This window comes from Schistocerca gregaria, chromosome X, assembly GCF_023897955.1.
Source record: "Schistocerca gregaria isolate iqSchGreg1 chromosome X, iqSchGreg1.2, whole genome shotgun sequence".
NCBI classification, from domain to species: Eukaryota; Metazoa; Arthropoda; class Insecta; order Orthoptera; family Acrididae; genus Schistocerca; species Schistocerca gregaria.
The window spans coordinates 93,562,843-93,583,810 of NC_064931.1; positions in this window are offsets into that span (position 1 = coordinate 93,562,843).

Consider the following 20,968-nt stretch of genomic DNA (forward strand, 5'->3'; position numbering starts at 1 on the left):
TGTAGTGCAACACTAAAATTCGGAGGCGGTGGTGCTATGGTGTGGTAGTGTTTTTCATGGAGGGGCGTTGCACCTCTTCTTGTTTGGCGTCGCACTATCGCAGCACAGGACTACGCTGATGTTTAAGCACCTTCTTGCTTCCCACTATTGAAGAGGAATTCGGGGATGGCGATTGCATCTTTCAACACGATCGAGCACTGTTCATAATGAACGATCTGTGGCGGAGTGGTTACACGACAATAGCATCCACGTAATGGACTGGCCTGCACAAAGTTCTGATCTTAAACCTATAAAAGACCTTTAGGATGTTTTGGAATGTCGACTTCGTGCCAGGCCTCACCGACAGACATCGACACCTCTCCTCAGTGCAGCACTCCGTGAAGAATGGGCAACCATTTCGATAAATTTGGGTATACGATAAATCGCACAAATCTAAGGGCTGTCATTTCGACTAAATACCTAGGAATTACAATTACGAGCCACTTAAATTGGAAATACCACATAGATAATACTGTGGGGAAATCGAAACAAAGACTGCGCTTTGTTGGCAGAACACTTAGAAGATGCGACAAACCCACTAAAGAGACAGCCTACATTACACTTGTCCGTCCTGTGCTGGAATACTGCTGTGCGGTGTGGGATCCCTACTGGGTAGGATTGACGGAGGACATATAAAAAGTGCAAAGAAGGGCAGCTCGTTTCGTATTATCGCGCCATAGGAGTGAGTGTGTCACTGATATGGTGCGCGAGTTGGGGTGGCAGTCACTGAAACAAAGGTGGTTTCCTGTGCGGCGAGATCTACTTACGAAATTTCAATCACCAACTTTCTCTTCCGAATGCGAAAATATTTTGTTGACACCCACCTACGTAGGGAGGAATGATCATCATAATGAAATAAGAGAAATCAGAGCTCGAACGGAAAGATTTAGGTGTTCCTTTTTCCCACGCGCCATTCGAGAGTGGAATGGTAGAGAAGTAGTATGAAAATGGTTCGATGAACCCTCTGCCAGGCACTTAAGTGTGAATTTCAGAGTAACCATGTAGATGTAGATGAAGAAACCTCTCAGCACCTTCTTGAACATAAGCCTGCGAGGGTGGAAGTTGTCATCAAGGCTAAGGGTGGGATAACACCATACTGAATTCCAACATTACCGATGGAGGGTGCCACGAACTTGTTAAGTCATTTTCAGCCAGACGTCTCGATACTTTTGATCACATAGTGTATGTATTAATTTTGCAATGAATCTCTGAGTTCCACAATTTTTTTACATTTTTTGTTCGTAAAATGTTTACAGAAACTTATGATTCGAGTCCTTAATGCTAGAATTGTGTAATGTTTTGAAAATGGAACATCGGGTTCTAGTGACATATACACGTTATTTCCATGTCTTACACAGGTGTACGGAGGGCACGCAAATTCATAACCTGTCACTTGACTTGCCACAATAAATGTTTTAGGATGGCGATATATGGAGGTTTGGTTTTGTGAGAGACGAAATTAATTTTCCTGTGTGAGCTCCACGAGGCGTGGAGTTACGTGGGTCGAGGGAAGCACCTCTCGAGTATTTTTCCGACGCGTGCCAGCTTGGCCGTGGGAGTGCTAGCCAGACCGTAACATTCAGCCAACCACATCCCTCACGCGCGTCGTTTTTGTGGCAATTTCACAGGCATTAATATTACGCGGACCTGTTTCGGCGATTCTATTTGCTTGTACGAACTCACATTTATGAAAACTCTCCTTGTGCTTGTGATACGTGCTAGCCTCACATACATCGCAACAACGTTGGGACCAAACTGCTGAGGTCATCGGTACCTAGGTTTACACACTACTTAACCTAAGTTAAACAAACTTACGCTAAGCACAACACACACATCCATGCCCGAGGGAGGACTCGAACCTCCGACGGGGGGAAGGCACGCGAGCCGTGGCGAGGCGCCCTGCAAGTACGATGACCTATGTTCTGGATCTCAGTGAGTTATCTGAGAGAGGCTGCAAATGTGAGAACTATTTTCACAACACATTTCACCGTTTATGTGCTGAAAGGAAAAGTAATCCAAACAATACCGAGGAATATTTTAATGTCACGGAATGTCAGAAGCTCGACTATGTCGTGACTTTTCTTAATGATCTTTTTCCGTCCGCAGCTCGTGGTCGTGCGGTGGCGTTCTCGCTTCCCGCGCCCGGGTTCCCGGGTTCGATTCCCGGCGGGGTCAGGGATTTTCCCTGCCACGTGATGACTGGGTGTTGTGTAATGTCTCTAGGTTAGCTAGGTTTAAGTAGTTCTAAGTTCTAGGGGACTGATGACCATAGATGTTAAGTCCCATAGTGCTCAGGGCCATTTGAACCGTTTTTTTTTTTAGTGACCTTTTCTGTTGTAGTTTACGAAGGAAGATGAAACCAGAAGAGCTGAAAGCACAGATTCATCAGACAGAAATAGGTGACACTACGCAGAACCGAGACGCAGCTCATAGAGGGATTTCTTTACGCGAAAATAAAATTTTATTTCCACTACAGTTTGTATTGTAAACGAAGATCTGGAGCTGGAAGATAAATAGTTAATGGTATGAATGAGGAATATCAAAATGAGAGTGGAAATAACTTATAATTTTATAAGAATAGAAAATGCATTAGATAGAATTGGAGCAAATAACTAATTTAAAAAGAAAAGTAAGTCATGAATTATGCAAAAAATGAGAGTATGATCCCCAAAACTTCCAACTGTCGAAGGTTTAAACATGGCCTGCTACATTTATAACGTTATTGTACACTACACTTTTTATTAATAAATACAAAGCCACTACGAGCATACGAAACGTTACAATATATCCTTACGTGTGGCAATTTCATTTCTCCTTACAGATAGGCCGATGATTTGCATTTTATTCCGTTAGTCTTTAGTAATTAATTTTTGATCAGTTTTCTTTCCACACCAGTTGCGAATCGTTGAGACTGATGAACGGTTGTGTCAGTTAAGTGGAAAATAAAAATAAAAAACACCAAATTAAAGCTTGTATCATAAGGTATACACGGAATAATGCCAGGAATGAATGTCATCGAAAACCTTATCTTACGAAGCCGATTATTTCAGAAAAGCGGTTATACACAGGAAATTTTCCGTCTCTAATTTCGTGTATGATAACGACTAACATCTGAAAAGACAGCAAGATGACGTGGGTTTAAGTGTATTGTAAGACTGGCAGGCATCGCTAAAATTATTAGTGTGCCCTCCAAAATAATAAATGAGGAAATGCATTTCTTTTACTTTGATTTATTTCGAGAAATTATTTATAAAAGATAAGGTAATAAGACCCTGGCGTACGTTATATGGGGTCGGAGGGAAAGATGCTAATATTCACGCAAGTGAATTAACTGTAATCGCGAAGTGCCCATTGACTGTCGTGATGTTAATTGAGAACATATAGTACTACAGAAAGGGAATACGTTACACCTGTGGTTGGAAATGAATACACTGTTCTTTGATTCGAAATACAAGTCTTCAATGTGAAGCTTGAAGTGATAGAAAGGTTATAAAATGACTTTTGTTTCCCTGCACCTCGTCTCGCAGTTGCGGCTCGATGTCACCATGGTACTGTAGATCTAGGGTGAGTGGCTACAAATTCAGTGATCAGCAGTACCTACGACTGTAGCCACTCTAGCCAACGGCAAAGTCCCTCGATATATCAGCATTGGGAATGGCACTCGGCAACGTTCATGTCGAAGGCGGAGGCTAAAATGAAGTTGACGAATAAGCCCATGATGGGGTCCAAAATGAAACGATTTCTGTTCGAATTTTACTATGAGGGAGCCTTGAGTTGACAGATTTTGCGCATTTTACTGATTTCACATTGGCTGGAAAATGGATCTTCTGAGTGCTGACCGAAAAATACTGCTTAGGAAATGCTAGTCCCCTTACCTGGGTTCTACTCTGGTTGGTTAATCAATAACGTTCGCTCTATCGTTTTAGACAGTAACAAGTCGCTTCACTCTCTCTCTATCTCTCTCTGTGACCAAAGAGGCGGTCTTCATCGACACAGTCTAGCTTCTCTGTCTAACCTGAAGTTTATTTAAGTGAGCCAATCCCTGTGATTCTTATGCCACATAAACATTTGTTTTTGCTGAGCGCACACATCCAGCAGTGTCGTATGTCTTCAAACGGCTAAAACTGTGGCTCCCGACTCCATTTGAGAGATGTTTATCTTTGGCGTCTGGTACTGTGTGAGAAAAAAATCTGCTTTCTTCTCTTGTGCTTTAGCTACCTGGTGCGTGCACTGAAACTACTTGAAAAAAAAAAAAAGAAAAACACGCTACGGAAAGTTCCCCCAGATCAATTTGATTAACTAGCGTATTAATTTGATATCAGTGACGTCCCATCTGGCGGTTGGAAGTGATTGCTACGGTACCATGCATATGATTCGGGAGTGGGAGTTGTGATCATGCCTTATTTCATTGCGGCCACATCTTTTAATTAAATTTCTATCTCCCACCTACAGAGGGAGAGACGTCCATTGTAATAAAATCAGATGTATTACCGAATTTTTAAAGTGATATGCAGTAAGTATAAACCTGTTATTTACAACTTCTCTGTGCTGTTACCTTGAGAGACATCATACGTGACGAGAGATTTGTTTATTTTAAGAGGGTTGGAAAGTGAGGCGGCCGATGTGGCCGAGCTGTTCTAGGCCCTTCAGTCCGGAATCGGGCTGCGGCTACGGTCGCAGGTTCGAATCCTGCCTCGGGAATGGATGTGTATGATGTCCTTAGGATAATTAGGTTTAAGTAGTTCTAGCGGACTGATGACCTCAGACGTTAAGTCCCATAGTGCTTAGAGCCATTTGAACCAGTTCGTAAGTAAGGTGGCATCCCGTGACATAGGTAGGGCATGCTCTTAGCACTCCATCATGAGCCAAAAATGAGTTTAATATTCTAGCCCTTTGAGGCAGGACGTAAAAGATATTGAGCTGAGTAGAGCAGATTTTTTCTACCTGATGAGAAAATACTTAGAGAAAATACAGTCTATGGCATAGTGTAGTACACGATTTTCACAACAAGTAACAATACTTTAGCTATGTGGAAACATGTGTATGCCCTGATTTCTTCTGTCTTCGAGAATAAGCCGTATAAAAGAGAGAAATTAGAGGTTTATGGTCAACAACTTTACTGTCTCGCATTGGATAAGGTGGATATTTTATTTAAACTGGGGGTCTATATTGGGATGAAATTAGTTAGAGCTATTGCATACATCCAAACCGCAGCTGTTTGTTTCGCAGTGCACCGCAGCTAGTGGCGAGACTTGTCATGAGGTTTCGGCGACTGGAACTGGCAGATTACCTCAGTCTGTGACGTACTGTTAGGCGCAAAGAATGCACCGACCTGTCTGATCTTGCCCAAGGCAGTGGGGGCTGTCGAAGTGACCAGTGTGCTGGATGAGCAGCGACGGAAGCAGACGTGTGTTGCGTGAGAAAATTCAGTGTGACTGGTGTTTGCACCTGACGATTATTCCCCCACGTAAACTGGTCAGTCGTTCTGACCTCCGAGCGTCCGGTATGGCAGGTGTATGGATGCTGGGGATGGGCATGCAGCTGCCAGCACGGCCAGCGCGGGTGCTGGTCTCTCCTGCTTGGCGCGGATGGGGCTACCCTGCACTCTGCGGACGGCGCACGCTTCATTGTTGCGAGTTTGTGTGATCAATAGGGTTTTTGTCACCCGATACGTTTAGTGAAAACGTTGTGGTGGAGTAGGATGTATGTGTTCTCAAATGTTGGTGCATACATGAATTCGGATATATTTAGTGCTATGATCTACTTGTGACGGAAATTCATTACTTGACTTGCATAATGTTGCAAGTCAAGTTTGAAAATATGTTTTATTATGAAGAAGAATGAGCGTAAGGTGGAGGTGAGTGTTTTATGTGATCTATTTAAAAAAAAAAAAAGCGCTCCATCTGCAGGCCACGAGTGGCCTACCGGGGCCATCCGACCGCCGTGTCATCCTCAGTGGAGGATTCGGGTAGGAGGGGCTTGGGGTCAGCACACCGCTCTCCCGGTCGTTACGATGCTATTCTTGACCGAAGCCGCTACTATTCGGTCGAGTAGCTCCTCAATTGGCATCACGAGGCTCAGTGCACCCCGAAAAATGGCAACAGCTAATGGCTGCTGGATGGTCACCCATCCAAGTGCCTGTCACACCCAACAGTGCTTATTAAGTGATCTATTTGGCTCCTGTAAATTATTAAACAATTAATTTGATAGGGTAGTGCAAATGGATTATTTCATTCAATTTTTTATATCGAAAGTGTCAGCTCTCCCCTTGTCTCCAGAATTAGCCAATAGGAACATAGTATTCTGAGGAGACATAAAAACCTCTGCCTGCGTCTTTGGAGACGTTGGTTCACACAAACAAACTGAAAGTGGCCTCTTGAGAGAGACAGGAAGCGAGTCTGAAATATCTAGATCAATAGGATGCTGCTACTTGATGCTTTGTTGGGGGTTCGTGAGATAAAAGGAGGCTGATATCCAGTCTGTGGTCAGTGGTATTTAGTGACGTGCTCTGTAATTTGGTTTTGACCTTCGTGGCGGCTCTCTGACGATAGAAACATATTCAGGACATCCTTGAATAGTGGGTACTATACCACACTTCAGTACATTCCTCAGTGATTAAAGTTATTACGTCATGGAAAGCTTTGGTGGGGCGGGAGCAGACATGAGATCTACACATGTTGCGGTACCCTGTCATCCGCAAACTGATTAAATATAGAATATGCATCAGTGTGTAATTGACCTTGATTTGAAGCATCATGACGTCCTTCCTCTCTAGTAAGGAGTGAGTTTCTTTCTCGCTCATTTTTTCTGGCAGGGGTGGCGAGGGAGGAAGCGAGGGTTGGGGGAAGCGGACGCCCTCTTGTAGTAATACTGTGCACTAGCTCAGTCGATCCACGCATGTCAAGGTGAGCACACATACGAACATTTTCCAACTAGACAACACCTTCAAACTACAGCAATGTAATTATGTAATTAGGACGTGTAGTTGCTGGATGTGAGCTTTTCCCACCAAATAAAAGAGGGATACAATCCATGTGAATTGAATGTTATAAATAAAGAGTATATAAATTGTTTAAATGAACAATATTCGACACATTGCCTTGTCTACCAGAAATAGTTTAAATAATATTCCATACACTGCAATCGATTCCATGCCAAATAGCGAAGCAACTGAGTCTTTTTCCTGGCAATTTTCACATGTGGGAAGGGAGGAGGAGGACTGGCGATCTTTCCAGAGGCGGAGGGGTTAATTAATTGATCGAATTAAGTCATTAGTCAATCAATTTGATGTGAAAAATGTGCTTGTATCGGGGAGTGGAGTTCCCAGAGGGGTGGGGGTGGATCAGATGGAGGGGAAGGAGGAGGGAAAAGGGGGAGAAGTAGGGGGAAGGGTGGGGGGGGGGTTCACAACAGGACAGATTATCCCCAGGGGGTCATAATCGAGTTAGCAGAACGATTGGTTAAGGACCTATGTATCAAAAGAGAACTGTAGGTTAAGGGGGTTTATAAATTTGACAAACATGCAGAGTGAGGTAGAACATAATTTTCCTTACTACTTACAGTCGCTAGTATTTGGGATTGAGGGAATTCATCGGGGCAGGCCTGTGTAAATCTGTATCATACCTTTGGAAATGTCCTGGCATAGTTTAGGGGAAAAATATATGGGAAAAGGAGCGTTATCTTCGTGAGAGGCCGTCGGGGATAACCTTACTGTGACAAGACTCGTTACAAATTGTATTGTACGGGAGGTTACACAAGCGGCGTTAGCCCCAGACATAATACATAGCCACACGTCTGCAGCCGTAGTGGGTTGTGAGTCACACAGTACAGAAGTTGTGGTGTTTGTGAAACTGTGTAAGAAGATTTTATACATGTCAACGCACCTCCAGAATATACTTCAGTTTACCAGAACTTTGTTACTTTCTTCAGTGGTGGCAAATCTTCACTTCCACACATTAGTCTTATACTTTCGTAATGAGACATATTTCACAGAGTGGTGAAGAATGCACGAATGGCTGCACTGTAGGTAAGGGCAGGTAGGTTACAGGTCGAGAAATTGTGGAGGCTAACTACACCGCTGATGTGCAGCTAAGTTGTAGATAGGAGTTACCACTTACCTCTGTAAAGCTATCGCTGATCGCACCAGTCAGTCATTGTGGTCCATGTGCATTGTTAAGTAGGGATGGTCACTCATCACTTCTCCTGTTGTGCCGCCGATGCTAGGTTTTATTTTGTTTTGTTTTTGGCCAACAAGGGGTTCAAGGTGGTTCTCCTTCAGAGAGCAGGCCGAGATGCCACGTTACAATATGTTGCTTTAGGCAGATGGGAAACGTGAAAAAGGAACTTTAGAAACATCTAAGTAGTCACCAGAAAATAAGAAACGTGAAAGGGAACTAGCTGTCAGTAGTTAGGCATTAGGAAATAGAGAAATGTCAAAAGTGCCTAGCGACGAGTAATAGAGTGCTGCAGAAGAGTAGCGAGTCTGTCTAATTTACGAGCGTGTTGTGTGGACGCGATGGCGACTGAACAGCTTTTGCGGTAGCCGGCACAGGTCCACGCTTCAAAGAAACAGTTGTGGACGGAGCGGATATCGCAGCCATGCAGAGCTGGCAGCGGGAGCTGAAGTGCTACGTAAAGAGGACGAAGAGAATTCGGGGCGGCTGCGGAAGCGCTGCTCAAGGAAGACGACGAGAGCTGGCACTTGTAGAGCGGGCAAAGCAGTCAGCAGATGGACGCGTTCAGCACCAGCAGAAGATGAAGCGTCGCGGAAGTTATCGAAAGCTAAGCCACGTAGTCTTGTACAAACTGTATGCAGCCCCAGAATTTACAATTTACATACCTTAGAAATCTGCCAGAAAGTTACATATCAGCGCACACTCCGCTGCAATGTGAAAATCTCATTCTGGAAACATCCCCAGTCTGTGGCTAAGCCATGTCTCCGCAATATCCTTTCTTTCGAGAGTGCTAGTTCTGCACGGTCTGCAGAAGATGGTTCAAATGGCTCTAAGCACTATGGGACTTAACATCTGAGGTCATCAGTCCCCGAGGCTTAGAACTACTTAAACCTAACTAACCTAAGGACATCACACACTGAAAGGTCTCTGTTGGATTCCTTTCATGTTAATTTTTTTAAAACTGTTGTCATTTACGCCATACATTCCACTTCTAAATTTACTTTGGAGTTTCTGACTATCTGGGAGGAGACTGAGCAGTGGAACGTGTTACTTTTACACATAATCAAGAACGATCTGTCACACTACTACTCTTTAAAACACAGTTTATACTGTATGTAATTCATGTTACACAGTGTCATATGGAAACTACATTTTTTGTTTTATATATACTGTATATGATAAGATACTGTCATCCCCCTTCCCTTCTGTGTGGGAGGATGAATGCGCAAATGTATTTCTAGTTGCATGCTTGATGGTAGCAGAGAAGCCTATCTGCTAGACAACAGTAGGACCAACGACGGAACAGGTAGCAACGCTTTCTAAAACCAAAGAGGTTTCTATTCTTAGTATGGTCCTGTCCTTCCCTTATGTTGGTATAGGAAGCTGCCTCTCTGGTCATTTCCGTTTTTTATCTGTGAAGCACCCTCGGTAGGGGCCCAGGCAGTATGTCTGCGGCGAGCGTCTGAAGTGGTAAATCTCTGGCTAAGCGCGTCTCTGCTAAGTACGTAGGACAATGGATTTCTTAAGTTGAGCCTAACTGAAAATTTAATCACCTTTATTTCAGGTTTAGATCTAAAATATCTAATGTTATCTTAAATTGGAATGCAGTGTAATTTTAGTGTGAAGTTCATAATATCTTCCAGTAGTTGCTTTGTCACTACTTTGTGAGTAAAGTGGAACCACGTGTGGATGATCCGTAACTCTAACTAAGATCATCATTCTTAAATGCGAATGTGCGTGAGATTATAACGTCTCGTCTTGACAATATTTTTCAGTATAGCAACTTTTCTTTATGTTCAACCCACGTGGGGTGTACTTTGTGAGAGCAGTACCACGTGCTTATACAATTGTTTGAGCCATCAGGTTTAGTAAGACGATAGTAACCAGTTCGAGGTTTTTCTTTTGTAGTTTTTGTTTCGATGTAATTTATTTTAATTATCAAAATTATTGTGGAGTTGCACTCTTTGTGTAAACCAAGCTGACCGCGTGAAGCATGTAGTGTAGTCATTAAAGTAGCCCTTAGCTATTCTTTTCGGGAAGATTTCACAGAGAGTTAGTATGAATTTAGTATACCAGTGTGTGGTAATTTCATGACGGACAGGATTGCGCTACGAACATAACTTCTTTGGGTAAAAATTGAATCGGTTGGTTGTGGTTAATTTCCTCTTGCATGTGTTTCAACGTTCTTCGTGTGTTATTTTATGAATTCAGTGTTGTATCCAGTCTCCCAATCTTGGCTCCATATTTGATGTGTTCCGTATGATTACAAACTCACATTTTCAAAATCCTAAAAAAGGCACCAGTTTAGTTGTGAATCAAGTTTAACATGCTGAAATTTTAACGGAACAATGATCAATGTTAAAATAAATGTCAAAATATAAACTGATTTATTTCTTTTTATTTAATTTGGCCTTATATATATATATATATATATATATATATATATATATATATATATATATATAAAAATCACTGGTTATCGTAAGATGACTACTAAAAGATTATAATTAATGTTAGTCTGGCTGGGAATTTGGTAAGCTATACTGGATACCTGGTGAAACAGTTGCTCAGTAATGCAAGGTTAACTTCCCCAGATAGCTCACAGCTTTAACCCACTTTTATTGTCTTGAATATCAGCACCGCTTTCAGAACAAATTAATGCATCAACATTGCAACACATGCGTGCCCGAGGTAGGATTCGAACCTGCGACCTTAGCAGCAGCGCTGTTCCGGTCTGAAGCGCCTAGAACCGCTCTGCCACAACGGCCGGCGCCGCAGAAGAGGAGCTGTCAAGTTTGGAAGGTAGGAGACGAGGTACTGGCAGAATTGAAGCTGCGAGGACGGGTCGTGACTCGTACTTGGGTTGCTCAGAAGGTAGAGCACTTGCCAGCGAAACGCAAAGGTCCCCATTTCGAGCCTCGGTCCAGCACACAGTTTGAACCTGCCACGAAGTTACATTCTTTACTTAAATACATGTTAAAGTGAAACACCAGTGCTCCAGACGTATGACAACATTCAGTTTGAGTTCTCTATCGAAATAGAATGGTTCAAATGGCTCTGAGCACTATGCGACTTATCTTCTGAGGTCATCAGTCGCGTAGAACTTAGAAGTAATTAAACCTAACTAACCTAAGGACATCACACACATCCATGCCCGAGGCAGGATTCGAACCTGCGATCATAGCGGTCGCCCGGCTCCAGACTGTAGCGCCTAGAACCGCACGGCTACTCCGGCAGGCCTATCGAAATAGAGATAATGGCGATAGTAGCTACATTGTTCAGCTCTTAATACTGTATGACTGTTATATTTACGTCACATTCTTAAAGTTTCAAACACTTCCTTTGGAAAAACTGATCAACACCCTGCTAACATTAAAGAGCAAAGGTTTTAGTGGTACAACGTAGGGAGACTATAGAATTCAAAATTGTTAAGGCTTTCGTGGACAATTGTTGACAAACTGCCTATTGGCTCCCGTCTCGGGTTATTAGGCAGACGCTCAAAAAATGGCTCTGAGCACTATGGAACTTAACATCTATGGTAATCAGTCCCCTAGAACTTAGAACTACTTAAACCTAACTAACCTAAGGACAACACACAACACCCAGCCATCACGCGGCAGAGAAAATCCCTGACCCCGCCGGGAATCGAACCCGGGAACCCGGGCGCCGGAAGCGAGAACGCTACCGCACGACCACGAGATGCGGGCAGGCAGACGTTCGTCTGATGATTTTGCTGACGTTTCGCCAGCACGAGTGGCTGGCATTGTCAAAGCTTCACCCTCTATTGCTGGTGGTGAAATGGAGCCGAGCTCGCGACCGCAGACTGTATGTACCTGGCCACGCCAACGTCCGAGGGCTTCTCCGCGGTCATTTCCGGTGCGGTTTTCCTCTTGCTACCTGCGACGGTCGTTCACTGCAGCACAGGGAACCTGGATCCGATTACCTTAAGGATTTCTTCTTTCTTGTTGAAGCTATTCCCGTGTTTTTGTACTTCAACAGCTTCTCTGAACAAGTGGGTGTGATGGTTCTGGCTGTAGAGAAGCACTATCACACCCGCTAGGCTTATCTGGATCGGTAGCAGGAATGGCTCTTTCTACAATTAAAAGGTCAATCTGATAACTTTGTGCAGCAGCAAGATGGGGTCCCTCCCTATCATCAACGTCCCTGACCTTTAGATTGGTTGTAATTGTTAGAACGACGAAACTCTTTTTCGCTGATGTCTACGTTCATCTGGCCTCACGTGATGCAAATTTTACCTTGGGAATTTATAAAAGTTCATGTATATGTTCCGCCACTAACTACTGATTTGGCCAGAGTCGAGACACAGAACTGAAGAGGATGTTTCTTCCATGACTTCGGACTTGTTAACTAAAGTGTAGGAAGAATTGGATTTCAGGTTCGTAGTGTGCTGTATAACTAGACGTGCATGATATTAAACATTTGTAAGAAAAACTAGGTTAGTTTACCTTCTATTTGATGTATGATTTATTGTAAATTATCTAGATTAAACTGTTACTATATGCCATTGAGTCTGGGACATTCTTTTATCGACACCCTGTATATATCTACCTGCTTTCTCAGCACGATTACAGCCTGACAGGAGGGTCACTGTAGTGTGATAACGTGTACGGAAACGCTGTATTTGTGTTGTGAATTTGTGTGCAACCATAGCCAAATGAAAGGGAAAACCAGTGTTGTGATCATTAGCTAGCCAGTGGCAGCTGTCCAGATACCTACATATTGGGATCATTTAGATTTCTCACTTTATTAATTTTGCCTTGATTTATAAATATGATAGAGACGCTTATGGTAGATGAATCGGCGTCCAGTTACACAAAAACTTAAAGTTCACATGCTTACAAAATCCAAAGGTAAACACGGAAAATGAACACTCAACCAAACACTACAAACGGAATTTAAGCTAACAAGACAGCTGGAAAGCCTCCTTTAACCATCATAAAAACATTATCAGGAACACCCATCCAAATGTCAGAACTTGACAGCATTAAACTCTTAGGACATCCGAATGATGCTTTAAAAATTTATGTTATCGTGATTTCTATAAACAGAAAGCGATGTCGTGTGCATTGTTAACATCCAAAGACTGGGTGTTACATGAATCAATGTTTTTTTCTTTTCGGAAATCCGCTACAGATGCAGGTTTCATGCCGTTCGTGATACAGTTCAAGCCTCTTAGGATAAGGTTCACTCATTATTAAATGACGTGTTGCTGCAACCATTAGAGTAAAATTCAATTGGACACGTATAAATATTTTTATTTAATAATGAGTATTAATGTGTTTTCTGTGTCATTTTCGGTTTGCACAATGCTGACGAATGATATAGCACTTAACATTCTTCTAGGAGTCATCCCTGCTCATGATCTAAGTAATACGAGGAAATCACGGAAAACCTTAATCAGGATGCCCAGATGGGGATTTGCATAACTGTCGTCCTCATGTCATCTTCAGCGAACAACAGAAGAAATCTTCAGCAGTCAGTATTGTCGAACATAGAAGACGATTGTCACAAATAATCCAATTTGGCGCAAGCGATATCACAAGTCAGTTCATGATTTGAAACATTTTTCTCCAATAACATTAAGACGTGGTTGGGGGGGGGGGGGGGGAGGAGGTGCACTAACTGAACACCACCGTCTGTGGGAAGACAATACCTCCGGACACTGTCTACAGTGCGTTAGAAAGATGCAGATGGTGCCGAAAACATGCAGTGCTGACTGGAAAAGAATAATATGGCCTGATGGCCTCATGTGTCATCCTTCATCTAGTTTCCAACAATATTGGGTTTATTTGTCGCGGCCGACTAGATAACCTTACGCGTTGAACTGTACATGTCACCCCAGTAAACAGGAATGTAGTGACCTGAGTTAGCTGGTCCTATTGTTACTCTCCGAAACTGCCATTTCTCCCTAACATAAATTAAATTAAATAGTCCAATACTCAGGGATTGAGCGTAGTAGGAGCAGACGCATGGATCCTGCACCACCGCTCGTGGCAAAGTACTAGAGGAGGTAATTTGCCGTTGCCTTCCTCCGACCTGTTATGAAGCGCAAGTGTGTGAATGACTGATGAATGCTTGTACAGTGTAGTCTTGGGTTTGTGTCGTTATGGAAGGAAGGAAGGAAGGGAGGGAGGAAGGGAGAGGTGAAAACCGATATTGGCACATAGTCTACTCCTCTAGAAAATCGCCAAGGGGGAGTTCGGGTTTAACGTTCCCACCCGAGAGATGAATCAACATCAGTAGTATTAAATGCCCTCACTTCATGAGACACTGCCCAAAGGTTTGAAATTTAATCCGAGATGTTGACGCAAAGACTAGTGAAGGCGTGTCTAAGAAGAATACGGTTTTACAAAATGACAATGTTCTGCACCTCTTTAACCTGAAAAGATACTGATTTTTTTAAAATTAAGACGGGTACTTTGTTGGAAATGGAAATTATGGAAATAAAAGGGATAAGGAAGATTAGGGTATAAGGTCGCATAGATAACGGGGGTCGAATAGAGGAAGTGGGGTGAAAGAAAAGGGCCGTGCCCTTTGAAAGGAACAATCACCGCCCTTGCTTCCAGCAGTTTATGGAACTCGCAGAAAACGCTCGGTGTCTTAAGGATATCAAAAAGACCGCGAATGTCTCTTAAAACGTGCCTCTTAAGATGTCTCCAAATGCTTCAGCGGCTGTGGAAGATACGATATGATTGGTCTATATTAAATGTCAATCTGACACCAATAATTTTACGCGTGCCAGATATCTCCAATAAAGTCTTTAATGTCGACTTACGCAAATGGGTATTCATTACTTCCCTCATGAAATACGTCTTTTGACAGGCATGGCAGCGACAGGTAAGGCTCTGAACGTTAAGCTATTTAAAGTGTTGTGGTTGGCAGGAGAGCCAATACAGTGTAACTAGAGCACGACGAAAGGCACGCGTTTTAGCTCACGCAGGCTGGCGTGAGGTCTGGAACATGACAAGGAAATTAGAATTTAGAAAAAACGGACGTAGCTGGTGGTATACTTAACTTTAATCCATTAATGACGAACGTCACTCTTGACGGTACATGATTCATAATATCAATATTAACTGAAGATGGCGCCTTGCTAGGTCGTACGAAATAACGTAGCTGAAGGCTATGCTAACTATCGTCTCGGAAATGAGAGAGTATTTAGTCATTGAACCATACTATAGCTCCCTACTTAGCACTCATATACAACCGCTCGCTCACCGATAGATCTGTACCTACAGATTGGAAAATTGCGCAGGTCGCACCAGTGTTCAAGAAGGGTAGTAGGAGTAATCCATTTAACTACAGACCTATATCATTGACGTCGGTTTGCAGTAGGGTTTTGGAGCATATACTGTAATCAAACATTATGAATCACCTCGAAGGGAACGATCTATTGACACGTAATCAGCATGGCTTCAGAAAACATCGCTCTTGTGCAACGCAGCTAGCTCTTTATTCGCACGAAGTAATGGCCGCTATCGACAGGGGATCTCAAGTTGATTCCGTATTTCTAGATTTCCGGAAAGCTTTTGACACCGTTCCTCACAAGCGACTGCTAATCAAGCTGCGGAGCTATGGGGTACCGTCTCAGTTGTGCGACTGGATTAGTGATTTCCTGTCAGGAAGGTCGCAGTTCGTAGTAATAGACGGCAAATCATCGAGTAAAACTGAAGTGATATCAGGTGTTCCCCAGGGAAGCGTCCTGGGACCTCTACTGTTCCTGATCTATATAAATGACCTGGGTGACAATCTGAGCAGTTCTCTTAGACTGTTCGCCGATGATTCTGTAATTTACCGTCTAGTAAGGTCACCCGAAGACCAGTATCAGTTGCAAAGCGATTTAGAAAAGATTGCTGTATGGTGTGTCAGATGGCAGTTGACGCTAAATAACGAAAAGTGTGAGATGATCCACATGAGTTCCAAAAGAAATCCGTTGGAATTCTATTACTCGATAAATAGTACAATTCTCAAGGCTGTCAATTCAACTAAGTACCTGGGTGTTAAAATTACGAACAACTTCTGTTGGAAGGACCGCATAGATAATATTGTCGGGAAGGCGAGCCAAAGGTTGCGTTTCATTGGCAGTACACTTAGAAGATGCAACAAGTCCACTAAAGAGACAGCTTACACTACACTCGTTCGTCCTCTGTTAGAATATTGCTGCGCGGTGTGGGATCCTTACCAGGTGGGATTGACGGAGGATATCGAAAGGGTGCAAAAAAGGGCAGCTCGTTTTGTATTATCACGTTATAGGGGAGAGAGTGTGGCAGATATGATACACGAGTTGGGATGGAAGTCATTACAGCATAGACGTTTTTCGTCGCGGCGAGACTTTTTTACGAAATTTCAGTCACCAACTTTCTCTTCCGAATGCGAAAATATTTTGTTGAGCCCAGCCTACATAGGTAGGAATGATCATCAAAATAAAATAAGAGAAATCAGAGCTCGAAAAGAAAGGTTTAGGTGTTCGTTTTTCCCGCTCGCTGTTCGGGAGTGGAATAGTAGAGAGATAGTATGATTGTGGTTCGATGAACCCTCTGCCAGGCACTTAAATGTGAATTGCGGAGTAGTCATGTAGATGTAGATGTAGATGTAGCAAAGTCGGCTGTACAACTGGGGCGAGTGCTAGGAAGTCTCTCTAGATCTGCTGTGTGGCGGCGCTCGGTTTGCAATCACTGATAGTGGCGACACGCGGGTCCGACGTATACTAACGGACCGCGGCCGATTTAAAGGCTACCACCAAGGAAGTGTGGTGTCTGACGGTGACACCACATTCCTCCCCCGCAAATCCGCGTATGGTTGTGGTATAAGGCTTCCGCCGCCGTGTGGAGGACCCCATGTTGACGTATGCGACGAGGTGGGGAGCCTGACAACAGACGAGGCTGTGCCACCCGCACCCTGCCATTCGGACGGCGGGAAGCTAGGAAACGCCTGAAAATCTGCTCCAGGGTGCACGCCAACATGCGGTGAATGCGCCCGTAGAGAGACAGGAGGGGCCGAAGGGTCGACCTCCATCGGGCCGGCCATCCGACGGGCGAAGACGACATATGGTCCGGAGCGGGCAAGAGTTCGATGTCGGAGGACAACTGGTCACGGGAAGCGATCGGCGGCGGCGCGGGAGAACAGGCGGCGGTGGCGGCGGCGGCGGCGGCGGCGGCGGCAGCGGCGACGGTGGCGCTTCGCCATGGGGCAAAATGGAAGGCAGCGTCGGTAACACCTGGGACTGAGGCGAGCCAGTAGATGGGTCCCCAAGGCGCTGACCGGACGGCACAGTCGCTGAAAGTAGACGGCGAGCGGCAGATCCCGTGCGACGACAGAGGCGCAGCTGATTGAGATGCCGACGCACCTCACGAGAGGCCCCCTAAACCAGATACATAGCGCGTCCGAGGCAGCGAAGAATGCGCCCTTCGAGCCAACGCCGTGAACCTCGATAGTGGCGATAGTAGACAACGTCGCTCGGAGCAAAAGCAGGCGTCTGCCGCTGCACAGGAACCTGATGCGGCGGATGTAGCAAAGACATCAAGGTTCGATGAGGGCGACCTTGGAGCAACTCAGCCGGCGAGCGACCATCGTGGGGCTGAGAGCGATACGACGACGAAAAGAGCAATAACGCGTCCTCCCGTGAATGCGACTCTTTCAACGTCAACATCTGTGACTTGAAAGTCCTGACCAATCGTTCAGCGGCACCGTTTGACTGTGGCGAAAACGTCAGATGTTGAATACCATTGGCCTTGCAGAATAACAAATTCCGCACACATGAATTGTGGTCCATTGTCGGTAACAATAGTCTGTGGAAGACATTCAATGAAAGGACCATCAAAATCGATGTGTAAGCGTTGCCAAGGGGAAGTGGCTTGTGGCCATGGAAAGAATTTGCGCGGTGGTGCTGATTGTTGTTCGGCACACACCATGCAAGAAGAGCAAACATTCGTAATCGCGGCATCGATTCCGAACCAAGTACAGTGCTGACGAGCAAGTTGTTTCGTTCTCACTATACCCTAATGTCCTTGGAGGAGAAGCTGTAAGACAGAGGACTCTAACGAACGTGGTACCACAACCCTGAACTGATCATTATCAGAACTCTAAAGCATAACAAAACGTTGTACAAAGAGTCTCTCCTTGTGAGCAAAAAATCGGCGAACCAACGGGTCCCCGATCCGTGACTTTGACAAGGGCCATTGCGTAGCAACAAAACGCAGAACGGGAGAAAGGACAGGGTCGGCAGCTGTGGCTGTAGCTACACGACGAAAATCAATCGGAAACGATTCGACCACGTAATCGGTTTCCGCATCAATGAACATGCAAGCAAGTTCGGAGGAATAGAATGCCCTATCCTCAGCAACAGGCAAGCGGGACAACGCATCGGCGTTTCCGTGCTTAGCAGAGGACCGATACAAGATATCGTAGCGGTACTGTGGGAAGAAAATAGACCAGCGAATGAATTTCTGCGCTGTACGTGGAGGTACAGGCGTGGTCGGATGAAAAAGCTATGTCAAATGTTTGTGGTTTGTGACTATGGTAAAGTGACGACCATACAAGAAATCATGAAACTTTGTAACACCAAATACGTGAGCCAATGCTTCTTTCTCGATCTGTGAATAATTTCTTTGAGCAGCCGAGAGAAATTTGGACGCAAAGGCAATAGGGCAATCGTGTGATCCATCTTCGTGCGCAGGCACAGCACCGATCCCGAAATCCGATGCATCCACCATCAACAAGAGGGGTTTCTAGGGATCGAATGGCGTAAGGCAAGTATTGGAAAGCAACGCCGATTTCAACTGGCGAAAGGCGCGTTCGCATTCCGTCGTCCAGACGAACGGAACACCTTTACGGCGTAAGCGATGAATCGGAGCTGAAATGGAAGAGGCATGCAGAATATATTTATGATAGTTGATTTTTCTCAGCACACTCTGTAGCTGCTTCAAATTCTGCGGCGACGGCAAGTCTTGTATGGCACGAAGGTGCGTTGGACTGGGATGTATGCCTTGGGCATTGAGTACATGTCCCAAGTATGGCAAGTCCCGAGCAAAAAACACACATTTGTCCTTCCGCAAGCGAAGACCATTTTGTCGCAAGGCCTGAAATAATGTTCTGAGATTGGCCAAATGTTCTTCTTCCGTCGTTCCAGAGATCACAATATCGTCCAGATAATTTGCTGCAGTAGGGACCGACGCACAAACAGTTTGTAGATATTGCTGAAACAATGCAGTGGCGGATGCACACCCGAATGGCAGTCGTTTGAATCGATACAAACCAAGATGCGTGTTAACCACCAAAACGCGCTGGGATTCTTTGTCTACCGGTATTTGCAAGTACGCGTCTGCGAGGTCCAACTTCGAAAAATATTTACTCGGGCACAGTTTGTCAAAAAGATCTTCCGGGCGGGGTAAAGGAAAAGTTGCAATCACTAGTTGTGGATTCACTGTTGCCTTAAAGACCACACAAAGTCTCAACTTTCCGGAAGGTTTTGGCAAAATTACTAAGGGTGATGCCCAGAGAGAAGTCTGCACACGTTCTATTACACCTTGTGATTCCAAATCGTGTAATGTTTTTGCGACCTCATCACGCAATGCGTGGGGAACATTGCTCGCTCTGAAAAATTTCGGTTGCGCGTTTACTTTCAGTTCCAAATGTACTTTGTAGTTCTTAGCGCAACTGTGGCCCGGTGCAAAAATGTCGGCAAATTCTTTATATAGACGAGAAACACTGTCTGAAGGCACCGTCTGGTTCACTGATAGGACCTGATTTACTATAGACAAGTTAAACAACTGAAATAAATCGAAACCAAACAAGTTCACTGCAGAAGAAGAACGAAGGACGTAAAATGACACAAGTTTTGTTTGTCCTTTGTATGTTGCAAAAAGGTTGCACTGTCCTAACACAGAAATATCTTGACCGGAATAACTAGTTAACATTTGCGGCACGCTACGGAGGTGTGCCCAGCAGTTTTTAAGTGTCTTGATTGATCAGTGAAACTGCAGCTCCGGTATCGAGCTGGAAAGGTATCACTTTGCCGTTAATGTCCAAGTCCACAAAAAGTTGATTGTCCTGCTGACGACAAGAGTGACTGTCTCGGGCAACGTGAACGGACACTGGTACATAATCACTTGCGACTTGACGGTAGGTCCGGCGATGTCGACGCACACTATGTTTGGGACGAACACCGTCACTGTTGGAGAGAGTGGCACTGGGCGGAGTGGAATGAACTACATAAATTTCCATGGGCGAAGTTTTGCGAGCCTGAGTATCCTTGGTTCGATTCCGATTCCGGCGCGAAGCAAAGGGCCTGGATCGGTTTTGAGCTTCCGATCTGAGCTTTTTCTGGAAAACACTCTGAACATGTCCTTTTTTATTACAATAAAAGCAAATAGCTTGGCGTGACGGGCAATTCTCAAGCGAATGTTTAGTAGCACACCGTGGGCATGATTTGATCACTGCATTAGCTTGCCTGCACGGCACACGTGGCTGAGAGCCTGGCGGCAGCGGCGAGGCCGGGCGCGAGGGCTGTTTACTGCTCCGTGCAGCTCGCCCGGCGGGCCGGTTAACCTGATACACTGCTGGCGAAGTTTCAAATGATTCCTGAGCAAAGTTAAGTGTGTCCTGAAGATCCAATATGTCCATCGCTTGTTGAAGGGAGGGATTTACTAGTTTCAAAATCTGCTCCCTTATACGAACATCAGAAACGTTTTGTGCAATTGCATCACGTACCATAGTATCTGAATAAGGGACTCCAC